The following is a 10,369-nucleotide window of genomic DNA, read 5'->3' as shown; positions in this document are numbered from 1 at the left end:
AAGGATCCATTGATCCTTTTCCCACTTCCCGTTTTATTCATATAACGAGGATAATCTTCTTTCTGAAAATCAACATGTCCCCTTAAATATAGCCCATTATTTTCTGCCGCTTGTTAGTAACATGGATTTCTCCATCAAAGTTCAACAGGTTTTTAGCACTATTGAAAAACTTACTGATCAACTCATTGTTCTTCTGGATGGCTTTTTCACTGCTTTCCCCACCGGCAAAATAGCCAGCATGAGGAAAATTGAAAACAATTCTGTCAAAACTGCTCGCCCTAAATATTTCATTTCAGTGTAGCGTGGTTCCATTCACTCCATGCAGTACCAATGCTCCACGTCTTTCCAAGTTCCAAATTGAACTAGGAGCTCTATCATCAACCCTACAAACTGTTGCTCCATTCACAGCATTGAAAATGAGAATAAATTATAATTGGGATGATGAAAGATTACAAAAATATAATAGAGCATATTTTTCATTTATTTATATACATGTTATGAATGATACCCCTGCTATCAAGTGAGGTGGCTATGATGTTTGATGCATAGTTAAATTGTGTAGCCAAAGCTGAAGAAAATGAGAAATCGCCTTCTCCAACTAAAAGAATGCTTTGCGAACTTGAATAAAGCCTTGACTCTCTCCCCGCCTTGGGTCGCCCCTGTCCACAAGAAAAAGAAAAAGAAAGTCCATCTCATGTTAATATCAAACTTAGTGAAAAAGGCAACTTGAATACTCTTAATAAAATGATAATGTCTATCAAAGTTCTTATGTTCTTACACTCTCATTAAGATTTAATAAAAATCAGTCATAAAATTTGTGGGAACTCTATAAGAATAGCTATTGGGAAATACTTATTTTGGAATAGAACATGTGGTATATATATCTATTCTCTCAGCTAGAATTTAATGGGGAATTCACGGACCCAAAAATTTATGTTTTCTAAAATAAATAATATTGGAATAGGAATACTTATTCCAATTCCACCTATTTAATTGAAATTGCAAAACTTCATTTTTGAGCCAAAATTGGAATACATATTCCTCTTTTATTTCGTATTCCAATTCTGATTTGGTGCATTCAAATGAAGAATTCAAAATTTTAAGAATTTACATATGCCTATTCCACTTGTATTCTCGTTGCCAAACAGACCTATTACATTCTAAGTTATAGCTTATTTGAATGCCTGATCCTAAATTATTCTGAAACATAATTTTCACTGAATAAGTAATTGTACAGATCATATCACCGCTCGTTGTATGAGTCATTTCAATAAACTAAAAATTAGAATATATTATTTATATCAATATTAATGTATATTAAGATGGACTTTCTAAACAAATTTATTGGCATATCTTACTAATACACTCACAGTGTCCCTTGATAATGTTGGAATATTTCATGCAACAGTTGACGTTTGCCCCTAGAGCCAAAGCTCACCTACCACCAACGTTAAATATCGTGGGTGAGATTTTTGAAATTAGAAATGAGGGGGAAAATGGAATGTAACAAAAGGAATGTTTCTTCATTCATATTAATTTAGTCAGATTATTTAGAGATTCAGTTCAGTAGAGCAGAGAAAAGGAAGAAGAAGAAAGTGGTCAGCAGATCCATTTGTTGCAGAGATAGAAGGAAGTATGTTCAGTGTCTCCAATTGCACGTGGCTCCTCTGTTCATTCTGTGAGTTGGTTGTTATTTTGTTTTGTCCTGTTGAAGCAGTGATTGCTCCAGACACTATTGTATGCAGCCATTAGTGTTGCAAGTTTAAAGTTTTTTGGAGTATTGAAGTTTTACCAATTTAAGGTTATTTTAGGGTTTTCTGATTGAAGCCAAATGCTCCTAGATTTTGTAATAGTTTAAATCAAAGATTGAATAGAAGGCAAGGAGGCATACTTGAATCCCATTTGAGTAATTTGTTTGAAAGCTTAAAGCTTGGCTCTCTGGTTTTAATGATGAAAGCATTCACGTTGAAATTTTCTAAGTTATAATTTTTCAGTTGAACAGAACACTTGACATCCTCTTTCTCAGTTGGAACCGAGCTTACTCGGCATCCATTGTTGCCGAGCAATTTTTTCTTTGAGTGCTGAGCTAACTCGGCACCTACTGCATTCTTCTTCAAGTGCCAAGCATCCTGTCACTCGGCACCTGTTGCCTGGCACTCGACACCTTCAAGTGTTGAGCAATCTGTGACTCGGTACCTTCAAGTGCAGAGCAAAACTGACACTCGGCACCTTCATGTGCCGAACAGTTTTTAAGTGCCGGACAGATTTTTGAGATTTAGGGTTGTGAGTTTTGAAATTTAATTTCTATTTCTCACAGATAAAACAAACAATCCCCTACACGTTTAACAGCACTTGCATAAATTCTTATTCCTTGAGCATTATTTCCAAGATCAATGACCACTTAATTAGACTTAATGAACTCTAAAAATGATCTCTCAAAACTCTTAGAAACTCCATTCAAAATCTCAGTTGCCTAGAAAACTTACCTCATGATATTTCGCATATCTACCATTTCCAATGTTTTCCATGGTTGAAGAGTGTAATGTACTTTGGCACCCGGGAAAATAAAAAGGGAGTGTAATGAGCGACTTTGGCAAGCTTCTCTCGCAAACAACATATAACGGGGAAACTGAACAAAAGGGATGATTTTTCACAAATTTTATTCAGATGTATAAATATACGGTCATTTTCGTATTGAGTGGGTAAGCGTATGCACACAGTTGGCTTTTACAAGTTTGAATTAGGTTTGGTTAACCGTTTTTAATTATGTTTTCTTTGATTTTGATGATCGATTGTGGTGTGATTTGGAAAATAGATTGTAGAATGAAATGTAATAGTCGTTAATTATATAGATTTAAAATTTTAACATACTATCACAAACTGCACTACAAATACTACATTACAAATATCACAATCAATATCATCAATCAATATCATCAATAATTAGGTAAGAAAAAAAAAGATTATTTATAATTATAATTTGCAAAATTTATCATGTAACTGTAATTATTACAAAAACTTTTATCACATTCTATTATTCATTTAGTCTTCTAAACAAATTGATTGTATTTTATAACAAATAATACTAAATATAATTATCTAAACATCAAGTTTAGGTTCTTCGTAGATATTAGCTTGGTAGTTAGAGAATGTTTGAAAATTGATGTTTGTTATTGAATTTCAGTATGGATAAATGAATCCACCTCTTCTATGCTTGATCTAAAACTTGAAATTTTTATGTCTAAATCTAAGCTATATTTAAAATAAATAAATTAATATACTTATCTTTAAAGAAATGAAGTTCATATTGCCAGCTTAACAATTTCAAGGACCAAATTAAGGAAATAATGCAGAGAGCGCCAATCTAGTGAAGGGCTTCACAAAGTAGTTTAGCTATCTCATATGAAAACATCTTTTTGTGGTAGCCTTCTGCGGTTGGTTTGTAGGCTCCGTGCCTCCCTGGGATGAGAACCCTCCACAAAAATTTAAAAAAACCTAGATTGCTTCATAGGTCGAAACCCTTTATTACAAAAAAAAAAACTAGCATTGTATACATTATATTATTTGTGTCAGCTTTCTTTTAATTTGTAATGTAATATATATTATTTTACATAAAACTTTATTTAAATATTAATTTTAAAAAATAATTAGATTAAAGATATACAACTTACTATAAATGTAATAATCTAATATAGGTCCTTTTTTGACCAATCATTAAAATTATAAAATTTTAAATTAATTATTCAGACTTAAAATATTCTCTTAACATTATGCTACTTGTAGTTATAAAATTTTATAAGATGGAGTGGAACATATGTGAAAAATAATTCAACAATTAAATAAGGTATGAAATGTGGAACCAATGGAGAATTAAATCTACTTGAGATTTTATAAATTTTCTATAATATGTATTGAAATATACTTTAACTTTTAAGATAATGGAAGCTTTTAGTTCTATAGTATATAATTTCTAAATGAGTATTAAATTAAAGTGTTTGAGTATTTTAATATTGGAGAGTAATAATAAATGTCTAATTTAGTATTTAAAAAATTGTTGTATGATGTTTTGGATAGATAAGAATAATGCATGTTAGGTGTGGAGTGATATAAACAAAAACATGGGAGAGATTGACACGTGTGCTCTAGAGGACAGAAAACTATGACAACAATAATAGCAATTGAGCGCAACACAAGTTGAATGTGTTTTAAATCGACATGGAATTTATCTTCTTTAGTGGACTATTGAGAAAAGTGCTTGTAGAATAGCCCAAGCTACATGGTCATGGTACAATAGGATTGACTTGAATGTTTGATGATAATTATCTTTAAGAAAAGTGAGAGTGTGCCCACTCATTAAGATCATTTATTTTATACTATATTATATTTCAATGATTTATATATTACTAAGGATGAAAACTTCCTCATTTATAATTTCAAAGTGGTAATCAAAAGAGAGTTTGAGTTGATTAATTTAGATCTCTTGATGTATTTTGTCTGCATTGAAGTAAAAAAATGTTGTCATGTTTTCATTGTAAAATAATTGTTTAATCGAATCTTTGTTCACGGGCTGACTAATGTAGTATATCTCAAACGCATTTTTATTTGATTGTTTTTGTAGGTTTGGTCATTGGCTATATTTGTAAACCCTCAAGAAGTTCCTCTAAAGGGTTTTTAAGCATGAAATGTAGGTAGTAGTTGGTATGCAATTTGCATTATTTTCTTTGTAGTACAAATTCTTATTGGAGTTTAATATTGTTCACCATTTCAGAAGTGAAAGATCTTCTCACTTGGTCTTCTTTGGTTTTAGTGGGATTCAACTCTCACCCCATTCTATTTGTGTGTTACTTTTCTTCAGACTTGGCACATTTGGAGCACCATCTTTGTATGCAATTATATGTTGTGATTGGAACAACAACTATTTGGTATATACGAGCATTAGTTCTTCCTTTTGTGTTATTGTATGAATTGGGTATTGGCAAATACTCCATCTTATTCTCTCTCCACCTCATTCCTCCCCACTATGCTCTTCATCAAATGCTCCTATCCCCACCATACATTTCATCCCTACCAATGTATGACCCCTCCAAATTTCCTTCCTTACCATCTAAAACTCCTTATACACTTACATTCATCCACTAACATCATACAAACACTTGACAACTTTGTATGGTCTTCTTAAATCTTCCGTATGGATCCTTGGAATCACCAAATGTTGGCCATACAATATGATGTATTCTCAAGCTTCTCCACTATATGGCTTGACTCTAGTTGAGACTCCATCACATCACAACCTGCATCCCCTACTATACAAACATCTTTCACTACCATATGGACCTTTATTGCTACTCTACATAAACAAAGTTTTTGACAAAAGAAAAACATTATACTGGTATTAGAGCCAATGATCCTGCCAGCCTATGGATACTGAATGAGAATTTATAGCCGAAAGAGAAGAAGATCTCATTTAGTTGATAGAATGGTAGAACAAGAACTCACTACTATTGAAGCCATGGTGCTACTAAGAGATCTTTTGAGGAATCAAGTAGAGATCAATGATACTCAGTGACTCATTAAAGAAACTCAAAGGAAATTGGCAGACAATAAAAATATTTGGTGAACAAAATGGTCATAGTGTAGACTCAGTGTCAGGTTAGTAAAACCCTCATCCATAATGCTCTTGACCTTCCATGTCATTTTTCCCTCCATAGATGGAGGTACCACATGGAGGAAAGCAGACAACCTTTGAGGAAGTTCAAGAATACTTGAGAGAAGATTGGAAGAATAGAAATTTGAAGGAGGATATACCCTACAAAGATTATGCAAAACTAAAAATGAGATATTCTAGAGGCTGAAACTGAGGATATTTTAATGACAATCTCAAAATAACATTGATTAAGGTAAATCTATCACCATTTGATAGATCTGGATCCATCTTTGCTCAAGCTTGGGTAATGAAGTCTGATATTTACTTCTAGCTCAATCTAATGCCAGAAGAAGAAGCACTCAAGTTTGCAACACTACACTTGGAGGGAGTGGTGCATGAATGGTGGCATCATGACCAAATAAATACTTATACAAAATTCACTGAAATATTGATAAATTGATTTGATGGTAAATATCAAGAACTTAATTTCAAAGAATTGGCACAACTAACGCAAATTGGATTGATTGACTAGTACATCATACAATTTTAGAAACTCTCTATTTTGGTCACAAATATTTCTGAGAGGAGATAAATAGTGCTCTTAATGGACAAATTGATGGAACCATTGAAGGGCTAGGTAAAATCATTCAATCATGCCACCCTTTCAAAGGCTGTAAATAAGGTGTAGAGCATGACATCATCATCAAAATCACCCTCTCAAGCTTACTCACACTACAAACAACTAGTATTTCCAAAGGAAAAAGATAACAAGCCTCTTCCAAAGAAGCCATTATTGGATGAAGCTACTAGATAGGAGCTATGAAGGAAGAAATTATGCTTCAATTACAAGGCACCATGGAACCCTAGGCATAGATGCCTCAATAAAGGAAAAATACACTACATTGAAGTCATATCAGATAATGAGGATGATCAGGAGGATCTACCCACAGAAGATGACCATCCCTATGAGAACACAATTTTTTTAAATCTAAATCATATGCAAAGAATTGCAGCATTGGTATGCATGGAGGAACTATCGCCCTAGCTGGGAGCTCGATATGTACAGTATTTTGTTTACAGTAAACCCTTCAAGGAAATAGGGTCATGGTGATGCTCGATAGCAGAGCCACTCTAAACTTCATAAACTCATCTTTGATGAAATGAACACATCTACCTACTAAGATGCATGTGGGATTCTAGGTCAAGGTTGCTAGAGGGACACTTTTTCCCAATATACACCTTGTTCCCCAAATGAGTATCACCATGGCTAACCACACCATGATGAAGGATTTCTATATAGTTGACCTAGATGATATGGAGGTTGTTTTGAGCATACAATGGATGAAGACACATGATGAGTATACCCAAAGCTTCAAATAGATAGACTTCACTTTTTTTTGTCAGTGAGAAGAAGGTTGTTCTTCAAAGAATAGCCAATGAGGTACTGAAGGAAGTTTCAGCATAACGGATGGAGGCATTTTTTTGGCATGATGGCATCGCATGGGCTGTACATTGTTTCATTTTAGTGAAACCTATAAAAGGACAATAGACACACCATTAGGATGATGATCTTCAAAATATTTTGAGTACCTATATAATAAATTTTTTATATACATTCCTCCCAGCATACCCCCCCCCCCCCCCCCCCCCCCCCCCACAATCGCATGTTTGAACATACCATCAAGTTGGAAGCTATCTCCAAATTAGTTATCACCACACCATACCATCATCCCAACAAATTCAAAGATGAGATCAAGAAGATGATTTAGGAGCTTCTCAAGGAAGGACAAATTCATCCCAACTTTATCCCTTTTGCATCATTAGTCATTTTGTCAAAAAAGAAGGATGGGATTATGCACATGTCTATGGACTACCGTGTGTTGAATAAGAAGACATGGTGCAATTTATTTTTCTAAAAAAGATCTTCATTTTGGATACCATTAGATCCACATGCAGGAACAATACATGGAGAAGACAAATTTCCATTGTCACTATGGCCATTATGAGTTCTTGGTCATGCCATTTAGATTAAAAAATGCACCAACTACTTTTTAGTCTTGCATGAATCACATCTTCAACAAACAACTGCATAAGTACTTGTTGGTATTCTTTGATGATATCCTTATTTACAAAAGAAACTTGGGAAGAACACTTGAAACACTTAAATGAAGTCTTAGGGATCATGAAGGCTCAGTCCTTGTTTGCCAAGAAATATAAGTGTGAATTAAGAATGACAAAAATATTATACCTAGGGAATGTTGTTATAAAATATGGTGTGTAGGTCCACCAAGAGAAGATTCAAGCTATCTTGGACTGGCCCCCACCAAAATCGCTCTCTAAGTTGTGAGGGTTCTTAGTTATGTGTAGTTACTATTGGAGATTTGTAAATGATTTGTCTTAGCTTAGTGCACCATTAATAGATCTAACTAAGAAAGGACCTTTCTAATATAATGAAAGAGTGCAATGCACTTTTGATAAGTAAAAAGAATTAATGAGCACTTGTCTGGTTCTTTCCTTACCAAGTTTAACACAACCATTCATTCTAGAGTGTGATGTGTCCAGAGAGGGAATTGGCGCAATATTAATGCAAGATAGACACCCTATAGCCTATGAGAGTCAAAAAATTGCAAAAGAATAGCATCTATATTCCATTTATGACAAAGAGATGTTGGCCATCGTGTATGCACTAACCAAATTCTGGCAGTATCTGGTAGGTGCCGAGTTTTTTGTTCATATTGATCATAATAGTTTGAGAGATTTTCTAGACTAATGGGATCTAAATTAATGGAAACAAAAATGGGTAAGTAAGATTCAAGATTTTTATTTCAACATTGAATATGTGAAGGGGAAGAACAATGTGGTTGCAGATGTCCGATTAAGCTAACTTGCCATCTATTTACTATCTCAGATCTCAACTAACTAGAAAGCACACTTATTGGCGGAATATTCCAAAAATTACATTTTCATGTAAGCTAATGGAGAATGAAACTTAGGATGACTGATACAATATGGTGGATTCCATCATTTACTATCAGGATAGGATATACTTGGTGCCTAAAACCAATCCAAAGTAGAAAATCCTGAAGGAAATACATGACTCACCCTTGGCTAGACACCTAGGGTTTTGCAAAACCTATAGATAGCTTAGGAAGAGTTTTTAATGCAAGGGAATTAAAGGAGATGTATTGCATTATGCACAGGAATGTGCAATCTATTGACAAAACAAATCTAAACACACTTTACTTGTCAGGCTATTCAACCCTTTTCTATAATAGAATGGAAGTGGGAAAGAATCTCTATGGACTTCATCACTAGACTTCCTAAAGTAAACATGAAGGATTGTATCTTTGTGGTGGTGGATAGGTTGATGGAGTATAAACACTTCTTTTCCATCCCCTCAGACTTTTAGGCTGTGCGGGTAGCAAACTTACTTTTTAGAGAAGTTTTTCATCTGCACGAGTTACCTCAAAGCATTGTTAGTGACAAGGGTGGTTAGTTTATCAGTATTTTCTAGATAGAATTGTTTTGGTTGGTAGGAACATACTTGTCCTCAAGTAGTAGCCACCACCCTCAGTCAAATATATAGACAAAGATTGTGAATAAATGGCTAGAAGGCTACCTACAGAACTATATTTCAACACAACAATGGGCATGGATCAAATGGATACATATGGGGGAATACTATTACAATACCACTTATCACATGTCCATGGAGATGGCACTCTTCAGAGCACTATACAAGTATAAACCCCTTCATTTATTAACATGGTGTTGGGTGACATCCACGCAACAAGGGCAAGGAACTGGCTTAAGGAAGGACAAGACTTCTTAAGATTCTTGAATGAGAACTTACAAAGGGCACAAAATCAACAAAAAAATGTGTTGATAAGAAACAGATCGAGAGAAGTTTCTAATTGGGAGACTTGGTCTATCGCAAACTCCAGCTGTACAAGAAATTATCATTGAAGGAAAAAGGGAAAGAAAAATTCAAGCCACATTTTTATGGTCCTTATCATGTAGCTCATTGCATCGGTGAATTTTTGTATGAACTAGAACTTCCAGAAAGGAGCCACATTAATAACGTCCTCTATGTCTCCTGCCTAAGAAAAGCCATGGGGCAGAAGATCACAGTAACTACATATCTTCCATTTCCCAATGAAGAAGGGAAGCTCATATTGGAACTAGCTAGGATCATCAATGTATGTGAGAAGACCCTGTAGAACCATACCTTGAGGGAATACTTGGTACACTGAAAATACTTATGGTTGGACGATGCAACTTGGGAAGGTGAACACATTCTATAGCATTTGACATTGCATTGTCTTGAGGATAAGAAAATTTTAGGATGGAAAGACTATAATTTTCTCATAATGAGTAAGTGTAAGAAGTTGGGTCTCACGTTTGGGCACAAGAATTTGAGACATTTACAAATTGAATATAAAAAAATTTCATAAATAAAGATTATAGTCCTCAAAATCTACTTTTTGAATAAGTAATTTATTTGTGTTCCCATATGATAGATTTTGTTTTTGTTATGGATATTTAAAAATAACTTTTTTCAAAATGCATGTTTTAGGACCATACCACACTTGTGTACAAACACCATAATTTGACACAAATAATTTTTTTTTGTAAATCCCTTTGAAGGAAGTTACCTAACACACCAAAGATTGATGAAAATATTTTTCCTTAATTTTAAATTGTGTAATTTTTTTAAATTACTTT

Source organism: Cupressus sempervirens, chromosome 1 (genome assembly GCF_028749045.1).
Source record: "Cupressus sempervirens isolate cs-2001-9-10 chromosome 1, ASM2874904v1, whole genome shotgun sequence".
Taxonomy (NCBI): domain Eukaryota; kingdom Viridiplantae; phylum Streptophyta; class Pinopsida; order Cupressales; family Cupressaceae; genus Cupressus; species Cupressus sempervirens.
The sequence above is the reverse complement of the archived record's forward strand: the minus strand, read 5'-3'. Positions refer to the sequence as shown.